Below are 16,818 nucleotides of genomic sequence, written 5' to 3'. Positions count from 1 at the left end.
AGAAAGAAGGTATAACTGGATTGCACGAAGGAACAAGGAGCTGTGGTGGCGAGGAGCACCCGATTCCCCAAGGTTGGTGCCTGCCCTGCGGAGTCACGACCTCCCAACCGGTGGACTTCAAAAATGTCTCGGAGCCAAACAAAAGTGTGCAACTGCGCAATCAAAGGAAAAAGAGGATACCGACAGGAGGGGGGCTCAGCAGAGGAGCGGGCAACCATGACGCGACCAGCTGAGGGACGCCCGACACTGGGGCTCTCAGCTGGAAGATGAGGAAAGCGGCAGGAGAGGGAGTGAGCAACCAGACAAGGAAGAAAGTTGACGGGGTGACCGACAAGAGGATCAATGGCAGGAGGCCTGACAAAGAGATGTAATCAGCTCATCAAAAAACAGAAGAGACACAGACACAAAGAAGAGAAGAAGACACAAACACAGGTACAGACACAGAAGAAGACCAAGATCGTCACAGAGAAATAGAAGGTAAAACTGATGGACAGAATATAGATAAAGCTTTTTTTGAAGAACAGATAAGATCATTAAAAATATGGTTATCATTAGAATTTAATGCAATTAAAAGGAAAATGAAAAGAGCAGAAGATGAAATGCAAAGTTTAGAGCTGGTCATGACAGAAATAGGGAAAAGAGTAGAGAATGTGGAAGAGCTGTAGAAATGGAAGTAAATGACTTGAGAAAAATTGGAAGAAAGTGACAAAAAAATTAAAGAGACACAAGAGTTGTTATCTCAGAAAATTGATATGTTGGAAAATTATAGTAGGCGAAACAACATAAAAATAGTGGGCCTGAAGGAGGGTGAAGAAGGCACAGACATGAAGGAATTTATAAAAGGATGGATCCCGAAGGTCCTGGGAACGACAGAAATGCAGGAAGAAATGGAAATAAAAAGGTAACACAGAGCACTAGCTCTGAAACCACAGACACATCATTTACCATCTTGGTAAAATTTTTGAGATATACAACAAGAGAAAATATACTGGAGCAGGCAAGGAATAAAGTTAGAGAAGATAATAAACCAATGGAATATGAGGGTCAAAAAATATTTTTTTACCCAGACATAACTTTTGAACTTTTAAAGAAGAGGAAAGAGTTTAATACAGCAAAATTGATTCTATGGAAAAAAGGCTATAAATTCATGTTAAGACATCCAGCCGTGCTTAAAATATTTATACCCGGGGAGCAAAACAGACTGTTCTCTGATCGGGAGGAAGTACAAGAATTCACAGAACGTTTGCAGGATAGAAGAGATGTAACAAGGATGAAGAACAGTGATCGAGTATATATAAAAATGTAAAAACAATGTATATGTAAAAAATTTAAAGAGGGAAAAGAAGAAGGAAGGAAGGGGGAAAAGAGAGCTTTGTTATATGTGTTTTTTTAAAGGTGTTTTCTGTGGTGGGGGGCTGGGGGGAGAGGAAATAACCGTCACTGCAAAATCAGTTGACACTTGCGAGCAAGATCGCAATCCAAATGGAGAGGGGAGTTATGTTTGCCTGGCAAGGGATAAGGGGCAATTCAGAGAAGGGGGGAGCATTTGGGGTTGTTATTATTGGGTGTGGGCACTGTTGGGATATTTTATGTTTTAAATTTGTTGTCATACATTGAGTTTAATAAGGGAAAACTAAGATGGAAATCGGGAAAAGGGGGGATGGAAGTGGTGAGGAGATGGAAAAGAGGTGTAAGCAAGATATAAGATGGCCACTTTGAACTATATGAATATAAACATTAATGGAATAAATAACCAAATTAAAAGGAAGAGTCTACTAAATTTATTGAAGAAGGAAAAAATAGACATAGCATTTGTGCAGGAAACACATCTAACTGAAGTGCAACATAAATTAAAAGAGACTGGGTAGAACATGTAGTGGCAGCATCATATAATTAAAATGCTAGAGGTGTAGCCATATTAATTAATAAAAATATACCAATCAAAATAGAGGAGGAAATAATAGATCCAGCAGGGAGGTATGTAATGATAAAGTGTCAGATATACTCAGAATTTTGGAATTTGCTCAATATATATGCACCTAATGAGGATCAAAAGTTTATGCAGGATATTCTTTTGAAGATTGCAGACACACAAGGAAATATATTGATAGGAGGGGATTTTAACCTTAATTTGGATCCAATGTTGGATAAAACTGGACAAAAGACAAGCAAAAAGAATAAAGTAGTCAAATTTATGGTTAAATCAATGCAGGAAATTAAACATGGATATATGGAGGAGGTAACACCCAAAAGAGAAGGAATATTCATATTATTTGAGTAGGCACAAAACATACTCGAGGATTGATATGTTTTTGTTGTCGGCCCATATTCAAGGGAGAGTTAGGAAAACTGAGTATGAAGCTAGACTACTATCAGATCATTCACCCCTGTTATTAGCAATAGAACTGGAGGACATCCCACCAAGAACATATAGATGGAGGTTAAACTGCATGCTACTTAAAAGGCAGGAATTTAGAGAGTTCATTGAATGCCAAATTAAAACATATTTTGAAATAAACAGAATCAGTGAAAGACAAATTTATATTATGGGACGCAATGAAAGCCTTCATTGGAGGACAGATAAGTTATGTAACTAAGATGAAAAAGGATTACAATCGGGAAATAGAACAGTTGGAAAGGGAGATAGTAAGTACAGAAAAGGAACAAGTAAAAAGGGATGATATAATGAAAAAGAGAGAATTGGCGGACAAAAAAAATAAAATATAAAACATTACAAATGTATAAGGTGGAGAAGAACATAATGAAAACAAAGTAAAAATAATACGAACTGGGAGAAAAAACATAAAATATTAGCCTGGCAACTTAAAACAGAACAAGCTAAAAGAACTGTATTGGCATCAATGAAAAAGGACAAACAAATTACATATAACCCAACAGAGATTAATAAAAACCTTAAGGAATTTTATGAACAATTATACCAAACTGAGAACAAGGGAAAAGATGATAAAATAGAGGAATTTTTAGCTAAAATTGAACTGCCAAAATTACAAGAAGAGGAACAAAACAAACTAATAAAACTATTTGAAATAGAGGAAGTACAGGATATATTAAAAAAGCTGCCGAACAATAAAACACCAGGAGAGGATGGATTTCCAATAGAATTTCATAAAACATGTAAAGAGTTATTAATTCCTCCTCTCCTAGAAGTAATGAACCAGGTAGAAGAAACACAAAACTTGCCAGAATCATGTAAGACAGCCATAATTACAGTAATACCAAAGACGGGGAAGGATCCATTAACACCAGCATCATATAGACCAACACAGATTATAAGATAACAGTGAAATTATTAGCAAACAGATTGGCAGATTGTGTACCAAAAATAGTAAAACAAGATCAAACTGGATTTATTAAGAAAAGATAAACAGCGGATAATGTCTGTAAGCTTATTAATCTAATTCATGCAGTTCAAGGCAATAAGAAACCAACAGTGGCTGTTGCTTTAGATGCAAAAAAAGCCTTTGACAGAGTAGAGTGGAACTACTTATTTAAAGTATTACAGAAGTTCAATCTACCAGAAAAATATATTAATTAGATTAAAGCATTGTATAATGGACCATTGGAGAAGGGAGCAGTAAATGGATATGTATCGAATCAATTTAAATTAAGTCAGTTAACTAGACAGGGATGTCCATTATCCCCCTCATTGTTCGCCTTAGCAATAGAACCTTTGGCAAAACTGATAAGAATAGAAAATAAAATAAAAGGGATTAAAAATAAAGGAGAAAGAGTATAAAATCAGCTTATTTGCAGATGACATCATAGTATACCTAACAGAACCAGAGATATCAATAAAAGAATTACATAAGAAATTGAAGGAATATGGAGAACAAGATCAACGCAAAGAAAAGTGAAGTGATGCCAATGAGTAATGCGGACTATACAGAATTTTTAAAAAAAGAATCACCATTTAACTGGCAAGCACAAGCAATCCGATATCTAGGTATCAGGTTAGATAATAACTTAAGACACGTGTACAAACTAAATGATCAGCCACTAATAAAGAAACTGCAGGAAGACTTAGAACATTGGAAAGAATTACGCTAACATTGATAGGGAGGTTAAACTGCATTAAAATGAATGTTTTCCCAAGGATACAATACTTATTTCAAATGTTACCAATTCCCTTAACAGAATTTTTTTTAATGAACTAAAGAGAATAATAAGGAAATTCTTGTGGAAAGGGAGGAAACCGAGGGTAGCATTAGATAAATTAACAGAGAGGTATTACCAAGGTGGTTTAGAAATTTTTAGAAAATTTAGAAATTATTATAGAGTCACACAATTAAGGTATTTATCAGATTTTTACCAGACAAGGGAAAAACCAGACTGGACTAAGATAGAACTAGATAAAATAGGAGAGAAGGTACCAGAACATATACCTTATAAGTGGGATGAAAGGTCGGTGCAATATAAAAGCTCATCAGTATTGCATCATTTACTTAATACATGGAAGAAGATCCACTTAGAAAGGAAAAAAAAGAATTACCAAATACCAAAATTATTATTGACGCAAAATCCACTAATCCCTTTTACAATAGATAATCTTTCCCTTAGAGAATGGGAGGGAAAAGGAATCAAAAGAATAGAAAATTGTTTTTTGGGAATTAATTTATTAACATTTGAACAGTTGAAGTACAAATATGGAATAACTCATGGTGCAATGTTTGCATATCATCAACTGAAAGCTTATTTAAAGGATAAATTGGCCAAATAGATGATGCAATTTTCTTGTTTATTTTCCTTTGTGTGAATATATTGTTTTATGGTTTTATTGTATATGTTGAATATGGTTTTTGGAGGGGGTGGGAAGAGTGGAGGGAGGAAAAGGGGAGAAAATGCCACTGTGTATATTTATTGAGAAATGTTTGTACATATTTTGGTTGACATGTTTCACAGTGTGAAAAATAAAAAAAATTAAAAAAAAAACTGTTCAAATGACATGAAAATTCCTTTTGCATAACAATTCTCCAGACGTTGGATTTCATTTATGGTACTAGGCATCCAGAATCTTGTCATTCAAAGTCATGGGTATAAGTTTATTTTGTCTTGAAGGTGTTTTCGGTGATTATCCTTTTCAATCCAGAGTCTCCACGGGTTTCACACCATATTGTATCCAAGTGCTTTTAAAATGGTGATGTCTGTCCTGTGGGCTATAATTCTGGAATCACATTTATAAATGAAATCATTCTACCTGCTGAAATTAATAAATCCAGACCAGAGTAGCTTTATTTTGAAATGCTGATCAGCCAACAACCTCTGTAGGCTCTTTAATAATATTCATTCTGCAAAGTCTAAGGCTGAACTGAGTGTCACTGTAGCTGAGGATGCCAAGAAAGCATTTGACAGGCTGGAGTTGCATATATTTAGTGCCTTGGCCAAGTTCAGGTTTTTGGGAGTGCATTTTAATTTGTACCTAGGAGGGGGTATTGTCACCCTCAAAAAATGAAGAAATGAATCTAATTTGGGTCACTAAATAACATTTTTTAAACTTGGCAACCGGATGCTTCCTAATCTATAATCCCATGTTAATTTTTCCATGGATACTCTGGGTATTTTACAGTTCCATATAAACTGCCCAACATGCTTATTAAGGGCTTTAAAAGTTTGGGCTAGTGGAATGGGCAAGGACTGGAAAAGATACTGCAGTCTTGGCAATGTATTCATCTTCACATAGTTGACTCTGCCATTTAGTGTGATAGGCAAGTTCACTCACCTACTCAAATCTTCTTCAAGTTTACTAAGTAACAGGAGGTCATTAAATTTGTGTAAATTCTTTGAAGATCATTGCCATTTTTCCAAGGTATTTAATGCCACCCAAGGGGGCCAATTGGATAGGCTTGTTTGCTGGTACTCAGTGTAGTCAAAATTAGTTAGTGGGATAATTTCACTTTTATCCCAGTTTACCTTGCGTCCTCAAACTCTGCCCTAAGTTGGTTTCTCTGCCATCAAAATAGAGAGGATTAAAGACAAATGATCCGACAGAGTTCTAGATAGGTATTCAGACTCTAATGTTCTATGAACTAACTGTGTTGATAACTGTTCTAGTGTGGGAATCATGGAGGGGGGAAGAATAAAAGGAGTAGTTTGAGGGTGCATTTGCCTCCATATATCTATCAAATTAAAATCTTTCATGAAAGCCATAGTAGTCTTGGCCACTTTTATTTTGTGCTGACTTATCCAGGACACGATCCAAACAGAAATTAAAATTGCACCCACCCCCCAAAGTATATTTTGTCGCCCCACTGAAACCTTAAAGAAGATATCTTGAATAAAGGATTGTCATTAGACTCGTATAGGTTTAAAAGTGTCCAGGACTCAAAATAAAGCTGACAATTAACTAATGCATGTTGGTCTGATGGGTTATTACTGGCATATTTTTGTTTATCAGCAGAGCGACCCCCTGACTTTGGAATAAAAAGATGAAGATATTATATGTCCTACCCATTCTCTCCTTAGTTTCTTATGTTCCTGTGCAGTAAAGTGGGTTTCTTGTATAAAGGCATGATCAGTTTGCATTTTTTTTCAGGTGTGCTCGAACTCTCTTCCCTTTAACCGGTCCATTCACATTAAAGCTAACAAATTTCACTACCTTGTTCTTGAATAATAATCATATACTGAAGTTTTATGACCTCTCGAAAATCTCAACAAAAGCAAAAATGTGTCTCTTGTGACAAAATAGTAAAAGATCAGATAAGATACTGACAAGGTTAATAAAAATAAAAAGCCTCCCCATCTCCGTCCCACTGCTGACTTCTGAATATTCTACATTACCTTCCCCATCACATTGGGATATGCATCCTGCCTTCATTAAACACAGCATTTCTAACTAATTCTTAAACATTTTGATTGCTCCAGGGCTCCTATCTTTAAAAAAAAAACATGGACTATTATACAAGATTATTGAAGTTTGAATACATCAATAGATTCAAAGCGCCCAACTCAAACAATTACTGTAAAAGTCACCTACTATAGAAACTTATCAGTTTAAATTGCTTTAAATTGGGACTCATCTATCCATTGTAAGTGGAAAAGGTGACCACAGTTTAAGGCATGTATCCATGCAGCTCATGAGGACCACAGCTACCTATCCAGTTTTTCTCCATCCGCTTTCGCGTGTCATTTTATTCTCCTCTTGGCCAATCATGTAATAATGTCATCGCTTCCCCAGGCATTTTGAAGAATCTCCTCGCTCCATTAGGGAGTGTGACCCTCAGTGTTGCAGGGTGAAGTAAGGCAAATAGAATATTCTTCGATTGAAATTTCTTCTAGTTTTGATTGAACTCCCTCCTCCACTTTATTAAACTTCCACTTGGTTTGGGGAAAAATAGCTCTGACCTATTGTACATAATGTGGCCCTTCACCTCTGGGCATCAACAGGCAAGATTTTTTTCCCAGTCCTGATACTTCAACAGATGTATCAGGACATATCTCGGTCTCTAGCCTGCACATGGGTTGGGCGCAAAAACTCAATTATGGTCGGTTCATTAAAGTGTTCTTGCCCCATAATGTCAGGGATTCAACCATTCTATAGGGTCATTTCCTTCACAACCTTCTTTCAAGTTAACAATGCAGATTTTAAAAAATTATTATTTTATTTATAAATTTAGAACCACATAAAAAAATATATATGATTAAAAATAATACAATTCAATGCAAATACATGTGTATTTAAAAAAAACCACCCTATATACTATCCCCCTTCTAAAAAAGAAAAAGGGGACAAGAGACCCTCAACAGAAGAGCCTATTACTTTCAAGTTTCTTGTAATATACAGAGACCTTGAGGAGAAAGGGAAGTCAGAGCCTTATTCAAATATTTACACCCATATCTTCCAAAATATAATTTAAGAGACAAATGCTATATGTAATTTTCTCAAGTGGTATACAACTCCAAACTTCAACATGCCATTGTTCTATATTAAATGCATGTCAGACAAGTTATGGCAATACATTTTCTTGCTATTGCTAAAGCAATTTGAACAAACTTCTTTTGATACATATTCAATTTTAATTTAGGTTCAACACCCTGAACATCACTCATTAAGTTCCCAAAGGATCCAATGTTATTTTTACTACCTGTAATTCGTTCCAATAAGTTACCTATTTCTAACCAAAAAGGTTTGACTTTAGGGCATTGCCAAGTAGAATGCCAAAATGTACCAATTTCCTGTCCATATCTAAAACATAAATCCGATAGAATCTGAATCAATTTTTAAAAACTTGTATGGTGTTAAATATAACTGATGAATAAAATTATATTGAACCATTCTATACCTCACATTTATTGTACTTTTTCATATTTTCTCTATATATCCAAATCCAAACTCGTTCATCTATTTGTTTATTCAAATCTAATTCTCATCTAGAATTATGAAGCCCTGTTTTTTTTGGGGCTTTCTTTTGTATTAACCTAATACATCATTGAAATAAATTTCTTTGTTTCCATTACATAACAATATTTCTAATTCTGTCTCAACTGGTATTAACAGCTCTTGACCAAAATTTTCACATAGAAATTCCTTAACCTGATGATAACAAAATCTTGTATTTTCAGGTTCCTTGAACTTCTCCTTTATTCTATTACAATAAATACATTTCCCTGCTTCAAAAACATCTATCTTCTTAATTCTTTGACACTGCCAACTCTTTAAAAGTTTAATTCCCATGGAAAACAGAATTGATCTATTCTGGAATAATGTTTTTTTCCAGACAATAAACCTCCTCCCCCAATTTCTTTGTCAACCTTATCCCAAAGCTCAATTAATGCTTCAATATGGGAGTCTCTCTATTCATTGTTAACAACTTTAAGTTCCATTGATAAACAAAATCTGGCTGGTTTGGTTTCCCTCTTTAATTAAGTTCAATGTGCACCCAAGCTGGAATTGTATTTAAATCACACATTATGTTAAGAAAACGCAACTGGGCAGCTTTATGATAATTCATAAAATTAGGGAGCTGCATATCTTCTGAATCGTAAATCCGAGTTAATTTATCCAAAGAAACTCTTGCCATCATTCCTTTCCATAAGAATTTCCGAACACAAGCATTTAATTCTTTAAAGAATTTTTGAGGAATTACTATAGGGAATCAATTGAAAAATGTATTTTTGGAAAAACATTCATCTTCACACAATTTACTTATTAAAGTAATAGGTAACATATTCCATCTTTCCAAATCTCATTTTTTTAAATAATGAATATTTTTTTATATTCCACTTCCACAAAAATGCCTAAATATTTTATTCCCACATTTGGCCATTTAAAATTAATTATTTTCTTACAATTTACATAATTTCCCTCTACTAAGGGCATAATTTCACTTTTCCCCCAATGGTTTATAACCAGATACTTTTCCAATTTGGATATTGTTATATTGGTTGTGATCCTCCAGTTGGCCTATTTTCCCAGTAGAAAGTAATTTTCCCTCCTTAACACACCAAGGGTCATGGTAACACCATCTCTGTTAATTGGTCCCTCTACCCTACCAACATATTCCTCTTCAGCAGCCACGTGGGAATTCAGCTGGTTTAACATAGTTTTAAGTCCTGAGGTGGATTGATTAATATCTTCAATTTTGGAGTCCAGCTAATTAGAGATGACTTCATTACCTCTTTTAATTTCCTGGGTCACGTGAATCTCCCTCCTGGAGCAGTTGGGCTGGCTCTGTGCCAAGGATGGATCCCTCCATAGACCTCAAGGCTTTTGTGGCTGCCATTTTGCTGTTTTCCTGACAGCCCGTTGCTGAAATGAATTCTGCGGTAAAAGCTGGATTTTGATTGGTGAGTAAATTACCTGGTTTGTTTCTTCATCTTTTGTTCATATACATGCTGTTCAGCTAGTTTAGAGGTGTTCCTGGGCGCCTTTAATGGTGTTAAATTATATTTTTCTGAAGAACCCCAGTGCTCGTGCCCTCCTATCTCTGCTGTATCACGTGACCTCCGATGACTATCATTCTTGAGGGGAAGGATAACGTGGGTGTTACTGGAATTCATGTAATTCCTACAATGTGGAAATTTGGTAAATGCGAATGGAGAGAACTGTTGAATTAACAGTTGGCTTTATGATTATCAACTGCGAGGGCAAAAGCATGAAGTAAATGTGACCAGACGTTCCTGTGGATGTCACAACTCCTAAAATTCAGCCAATTCATAAAGATGTGTGAAAATGCCTTATCGTGGGTATATTCTGCAGAAGCAAAAAGCTGTCTCATCTTCAAAGAGAATTTATTAGATATTCAAGTTTATTTATCATCTGATTGTTCAAGCACGACTCGACGAAATAGCATTCCCCGGTCCTCAGTGCAAAACACTGCAAACGCACAGTACCTATAAAAGAAGCATTAAAATAAATAAATATTGTTAAATTGTAGTGACACAGAGGGTTTGTACGAGCAGTTCATCAGCTGTTCAGCAGTCTCACGGCCCGTGGGAAGAAGCTGTTTCTCAGCCTGGTGGTGCTGGGTCTGATATTGAGATAAATGTTACAATTGGAGAACAACAAAAGCTGTTTAATTGGTCATTTAATTTACTGCTGCCATCTAGTACCGTACATGATGCTGGGGATCAACGTTAGTTTGCTGGTAGTCAGTCTGAGTAATAGGTAAGAGCTTGGAGTTTGCGCTTGGGTTGATTTCTATCTTGGCACTGCTCTCCCCTCACGCAAACAGTGAGGAACTTTTTACAGGCAAATCCACTGTTTTTTTATGCTCCTTTGTTATGTTTGTATTGGATCTGGGTCTCCAGAAACTGACCAACTCCACTGATGAAGTGAATTGTTGCTGAGAAACTTTGCTCAGAGGTAAAGGAATCATTGCAATCCTCTTCCTTGGAGAAATTTGCAAAGTTTAGTTGTTGAATGTTTCAAGCTGAAAAAGTACTGAATGTGCTTATCAGTTTTATATCGGATATGCCCTTTTGTTATCAATTACTGAACCTTCCCAAAGGTTGAGATAATTACTTTCTAAAAGGATGTGCAAATAACTTTTTTTATTGTGCTATTTGGGTGTGAGAGTAATAAAGTTTCCAGAGAGCCATCCACTCCTTGAGAAAATTTGAATTGCTATGCAGTGATTACCAATGTAAACATTAGATGTTGAAAAGATTCAAGATTCCTTTATTGCCATGTAGTAATAGAGAAAATACAATATTGCATGAAATTTCCTTTGCGGTAAGGCATATAAAGAGTCACCGTTAGTATTGTCTGCCACCCATTACAGTAAGAGAAAGAGGAGCAAAAGAGAGCCCCTTCAACAATGAGTGGCTGTGGATTCGTCAACAGTGCTCCCGAAGCCTCTTCAGCCGCACAGACCCCTGCTCGATCTATTGCCAAGCTCCAGATCCAAACCTCCAATACGATCAGGAAGCCTTTGGGAGCCCTTCTTGCCCTCAGCACCCTCTCGAATCCTGGTTCCATGCCTACAGCCAGTGTGGGTCCTTTAGCAACTGAGTCCCTTGCTGGTCTGCTGCTATGGTCACCGTCCTGTAGGGTCAGTGATAACTGATGGGTGATTTTTTTTTTGTCAATATAAATTGAGATCAAATTCTTTCCACATTTCTTATTTTTTAAAAAAAAAGTAATTTTTATTTTAGTTGACTTTTATTCATAACTGTTTCTGTGAAATTTCCTGATTGTAATCCATATGAAAAATCAATCACCTTTTTTGACTTTGGACCTGAATCTGTTCTACCACCCTGTCGCAAGCATTCCCTCTGTTCTTGCTGCCATTCTTCTTTACCTCCCCTGGGTGCCTGGGACCCATTCCATTCTCCAAAAGCCAGTTGTGTTGAAAGGTCACCAACTTGAAACATGGATTCTCTCACTGCCTGATCTGAGCATTTCCGAGTTGTCTGGTTTCTTGCATCATTGCTTCATCTTTGTAGGTTGCTGTGTCTGATGACCATATTGCATTGACATAAGTAATTGTGTTACATGGGGACTCAAGATATACCTTATGAGCAACCATACAGTCAACTGAAGGGGTTCAAAGTTTAAATAAAGTAGACAAGGTGAGGATGCTTCTGTGCTGCACGACTGGTCTTGAGATGATAAGGAAGGTGGAGGAAAAGAAAACAAAATGCAGTAATTAATTGTTTAAAACATAAGAGAATGTTTCTGAGGACAAAATTGGGACTGTTGTGATCCTTTTCACTGAAAGAAATTTTACCTAGTGTGTCGATCAAATCATGAAGAAGGCTCACTAGCAGCTATACTTTGTGAGGAGATTTGGTACGTCACTAAAGACTCGTGCAAATTTCTTCACGTGTGCCATGGAGAGCATTCTGACCAGTTGCATCGTTGTCTAGTATGGAGGTGCCAGTGCACAGGACAGGAAAAGACTACAGAGAGTCATGAACTCAACTAGCACCATTGTGGGCATTAGCCTTCTCCATTGAGGACATCGACAAGGGGCGATGTCTCAAGAAAGCAACCTCTTTCCTCAAGGACCCTCATCACCCAGGCTATGCCCGCTTCTCACTGCTGCCATAAGGAAGGAGGTACAGGAGCTTGAAGATGAATGGTACCAAAACAGCTTCTTCCCCTCTGCCATCTGATTTCTGAATGGTAATGAACTGTGCACACTACCTCACTTTTCTCTTTTTATACTAATTTATTTATTTAAAAAATGTAATTTATAGCAACTTTACACCTGTAATGCTGCCGCAAAGCAACACATTTTGTGACATATGTTTGTGTCAATAGATTCTGATTCTGAAATTCTAATTCTAAGATCTTACTGAAAATTGATCACTTAAGGCATTATGCAGCAAGTGATCTGTGTCGTAGGTGAAGGTTTATGTGGAGAACTTCATCCAATGTGGAGAATGTCGAAGAGTGAAGGGTGAAATGGTGTTCACATATCTAGCTTCAGTTAATGGAATAGCACAAGAGTACAAATAACGATCATAATTGGAGAGAGAGAGCATCAAAACTTGCTCCATCTTAATCCAGCACATTCCAGCTCCACAATCACAGAATCTCCAGGTGGTTGAAGCAGAGCAATTGGGTGCCTGTGGTGAGGGGAGATTGTGGGAATGGATGCGCCCTTGTGTGAATGGGATTGTGGGCATCGGATCCTTGAAGGAGTGGAGTTGTGGAAACAGACAGATCCTTGAGGGAGTAGGGTCATGGGTACTGACGGATCCTTGAGGGAGTGAGGTCGTGGGAACAGACAGATCCTTGAGGGAGTGGGGTCATGGGTAATGACGGATCCTTGAGGGAATGGGGTTGTGGGAACAGACAGATCCTTGAGGGAGTGGGGTCTTGGGAACAGACAAATCCTTGAGGGAGTGGGGTCATGGGTACGGTTGGATCCTTTAGGGGGTGGGGTTGTGGGCATCAAGTCCTTGAGTTGATGGTCGCAGAGCAGGAGGGGAGGTCATGAGGTCATTGTGTCCATTTGTTAGACGAATAAGAATGCAATGGAAAGGTATTTGATGTCTGTGAATGTCACAGCCAGTTAGTGTTGAGAAGGGAGGGTTCTCCCTTTATTAAGACTCCATTTGTTGCTGTGTCTTTGATTCAAGAATAACTGTCACACTGTGGGAGGGCAAGAAATGTGATCAGAGGAATTTGGGAGCTAATTTTCAGACAAGGTGGTTGGGGATTTAGGAGGGAACAATCTACTCAAGCTGTTGGCTAGGAAAGGAAGATTGGAAATATTACAAAAACTCAAAATTCTGGAGAAACTCAGCAGGTCAAACCATGACCTTTATGTAGCAAAGGCAGTGATACATAACTGTTGTTTCGGGCTTGAGCCCTTCATCAAAATATGAGAAAATGCTGGTGAGCATCAGAATAAAAGAGAGGAAAGGGGAAGGTGGGGGGGTGGCAGGGAAGGAGATGGTGGAGAAAGGAGGGAGGGGACAGCAGCACTGGTGGGGGGAAGTGGAAAGGCAGGGCTGTGAAAGAACTGGAAAGGCAGGGCTGTGAAAGAACTGGAAAGGCAGGAAATGGGGGTGGAGGGTAAAGACAAGCAGGTCTAATGTTCAATGTTCATGCCATTTGGCTGGAGGGTGCCCAGATAGAAAATAAGGTGTTGTTCCTCCAATCTGTGGGTTGTCAGGATGGGACAGTACACAAGCCCATGGACAGATGTGAGCGTAGGAGTGTTACCCAGAATTGAAGTGGTTGGGTACTGGGAGGTCGCTGTTGTTGCGGACGGAGCGGAGATGCTGAGTGAAGCGATCTCCCAGTCTGCAACCGGTCTCTCCGATTGTAGAAAATGCCACAAAGGCTGCACTGAATGCACTAAATAAGTCCTCTGGATATACAGGTGAAGTGTTGCTTCAGATGGAAGGCCGTGGTGAGGGAGGAGGTGTGGGCACAGCGTTGGAGCTCCTGCGAGCACAAGGGAATGTGTCAGAGATGCAAAGGGCGAGGAAGGATGAGTGCTCGAGGGAACTGCGGAGGTTGGAGATGTCTGCTTGTTTGCCAAAATGAATGTAGATGCTGGTGCAATGGCAGCACTGCCACTGCTGGAGTGGAGATCCGATGGTCCTCAGTGGGGTCATACTGCTGGTTGATATGCTGATGGCCCCTCCAGATTTTAATCAGCCTGTGAAATGAGTTAACTGTTTATGTGTTTATTTTTAAAACATCAGCGAACTCACAGAAGTTCATGCCCACGCCTGGAAGCAGGCTACAAGGGTTATTGGCTCCAGGAGGATCAACGCAGGAGACAAGAGCAGGAGATCACTCGAAGAAGGAGAAACCCAGGAGAGGACTATAGGGAAGGAGACTACAGCAGAGGGCTCGGAGGCTGAAGGTCTCATACCATGCTGTGCGCCACAGGAAACTGTAATGTGACTGAATGCACTCAGAGACAAGTGAGGAGTACCAACACGCTTTTAATAGCTTACAATCAATGCCCATTAGACACAATAATCCTCAGGTGAATCTGAGGTAAGGCGGAGAAACCAGGGTTTATATTGCGGTAGGTAGGGGAGGAGCCAGCCATCAGAACAATCAATACATAGTGAATTCCAGTTCCCTGCAGAGACTGACTCATTTGAGCCAGGATTCGGGACCATGATTCGTGAGGGTTGGCGCATAGGGCTCCCAAAGTCCCTCAAGTGTCCCCTTGATTGTATCGAAGGTTTAGAGCCAGGAGCTCTGGTTCACCTCTGGAATGGACAGGAGACTGTATGGCTGCAGAGGTTACAGGAGTGCAGGAATCAAATCCACAGACACGGGATCCCTGAAAGAAATCACCTTTGCTGATAATTGATGGGGGTACTGGGCTACTGTAATTTTGGGCATTTATGTACATGATAATAAAGAAACTTTGAGATATAGAGAGCCCAAGGTTTATTTCATCCACATGTTGGTGCCTGTGGCAATGCTGCACCCCCACCCCTTCCAGTGCTCCACCAGTCAGCCTAGATTTGAAAAGCAGTCCCTTGGATGGTCTTTAATCTGGAATCCTCTAAATCAGAGCAATGACTGCTCCCACTGGGCAAGACCTGGCATTAATTTAATATTTAGTCTCTGCCCCCCCACCCACCCACATTTGAAACACAGTGACCTCCCAAGCACACAGGACACTAAACAAAGCAGTTTTGTCATCTGTACACGTTGGTGACTTTAATTTATCACAAAGCAATTCCACGTATCTGAATGACCTGATAAGCACATTTTTTTGCGGTTTACTCACTTCCTAACCCATTCAAGGTACTGGTACACCCATTCTTTTTACTCCCTTTATCTGCAGACATTTTCCCCTGGTGAGTTCCAGTGAACGTTCAAAACTCACCCAGTTGGTGAGCTTACACAGTCTTGGATAGGTTTTTTTTAATCCATGTAAAACTTTTTTTTTAATTGCCCATTATTGGCTTTCCATCTTGTATGTTTTCTCCCTTTTCTGCCTGTGTTGCTTTTTTTGCCAAGGCTGGCAGGGAAAGTGAAAGCCAGCTGAAGAGGATATTCACCACTGCTACAAATCTCACTAACTTGAGGCTACACAGTAAGAAGGATGGTGACCACAGTTCAAGTTTGATGGAGTATCACCCTGTGCGTTAGTGCACTCAGTTGTCACATCTGCCTGTTCCCACTTCTTCAGTGAATTGTTGTTCTTCTAGGTCAATGTGATGGATTTAATTTCAATAAAGGTAGATAACTTCCTGGTGTTCTGGTGACCTGGGTTCAACATGGATCTCGTGCGGAGTTTATACATGCCCCCTGTGACTGCGTGGGTTTTCCCCGGAGGGCCTCTGGTTTCCTCCCGCATCCCAAAGACATGTCGATGGGTTATTTAGATGCTGTAAATTACACCATAGCCTGTGTGGGTGGCAGAAGAATTGAGGGAAGGGGTGTGTTAAGGGGGCATCTGAGAGGAAATGGGTTAAAGCAGTGGTTCTTATCCTTTTTCTTTCCACTCACCTACCACTTTAAGTAATCCCTATGCCATCGGTGCTCTGTGATGAGTAAAGGATTGCTTAAGGTGGGATGTGGATGGAAAGAAAAAGGTTGAGAACCACTGTTTTAACTGTACCTAATTGCTCGTTATGTGCAAGGTTTCATAACTCCAAAGGAAATGGCAATTGACAATTTTTCTCAAGCAAAATATTTCAATAACAATTGGGTCTAGAGCAGTGATTCTCAACCTTCCCTTCCCACTCACCTACCACTTTAAGCAATCCCTTACTCATCACAGAGCACCGATGGCATAGGGATTATTTAAAGTGGTAGGTGAGTGGGAAGAAAAAGGTTGAGAACCACTGGGTTAAATGGAAAATAATTGAGTGAATGATTGACAAAAATGCTTTGAAGGTTGGCAATGAGTCAATGGGTTGAATGGC

This window comes from Narcine bancroftii, unplaced genomic scaffold (genome assembly GCF_036971445.1).
Source record: "Narcine bancroftii isolate sNarBan1 unplaced genomic scaffold, sNarBan1.hap1 Scaffold_151, whole genome shotgun sequence".
In the NCBI taxonomy this organism is placed as follows: Eukaryota; Metazoa; Chordata; class Chondrichthyes; order Torpediniformes; family Narcinidae; genus Narcine; species Narcine bancroftii.
Note: the sequence above shows the minus strand (reverse complement) of the source record.